An 888-nucleotide genomic window follows, 5' to 3' on the forward strand; every position below is an offset into this window, starting at 1 on the left:
GGAGAACAACTCCATTTGGCTCACTAACTTCACACACCATCAGGCTTCCAAGCAGCTCTCAGGAAACTCAGCTTTCACACTCTAAGCTTAATGCCCTTTGAATGCCTAGGACTGAAATGAACCTTGGTGAGCTTCCCTCACAAACCAATGCATCACATGCGGGTTTCACATGCCACCAACTCCTCATTCACAGACAACTTCTGAGTTAAAGCCGTTTTCAGATAGCCCTCAATACAAAGGCTCTAGGCCCAAATATTGGTGTGAGAGCTAATTCAATCAAGGAAACACTGCATGTTGGTGAAGCGCATATTGAAGAAGAATCAGCCGAGTGGTTCTTGTGGGAGAACAACTCCATTTGGCTCACTAACTTCACACACCATCAGGCTTCCAAGCAGCTCTCAAGGAAACTCAGCTTTCACACTCTAGGCTTAATGCCCTTTGAGTGCCTAGGACTGAAATGAAGCTTGGTGAGCTTCCACACAAACCAATGCTCCACATGCGGGTTTCACATGCCACCAACTCCACATTCAGAGACAACTTCCTAGCCAAAGCCGTTTTCAGATAGCCCTCAATTGAAGGGCTCTAAGCGCAACTATTGGTGTGAGAGCTAATTCAATCAAGGAAACACTGCATGTTGGTGAAGCGCATATTGAAGAAGAATCAGCCAAGTGGTTCTTGTGGGAGAACAACTCCATTTGGCTCACTAACTTCACACACCATCAGGCTTCCAAGCAGCTCTCAAGGAAACTCAGCTTTCACACTCTAAGCTTAATGCCCTTTGAGTGCCTGGGACTGAAATGAACCTTGGTGAGCTTCCCACACAAACCAATGCTCCACATGCGGGTTTCACATGCCACCAACTCCACATTCACAGACAACTTCAGCGCC

The sequence above is a fragment of the Ochotona princeps genome, unplaced genomic scaffold (assembly GCF_030435755.1).
Source record: "Ochotona princeps isolate mOchPri1 unplaced genomic scaffold, mOchPri1.hap1 HAP1_SCAFFOLD_648, whole genome shotgun sequence".
Classification (NCBI taxonomy): domain Eukaryota; kingdom Metazoa; phylum Chordata; class Mammalia; order Lagomorpha; family Ochotonidae; genus Ochotona; species Ochotona princeps.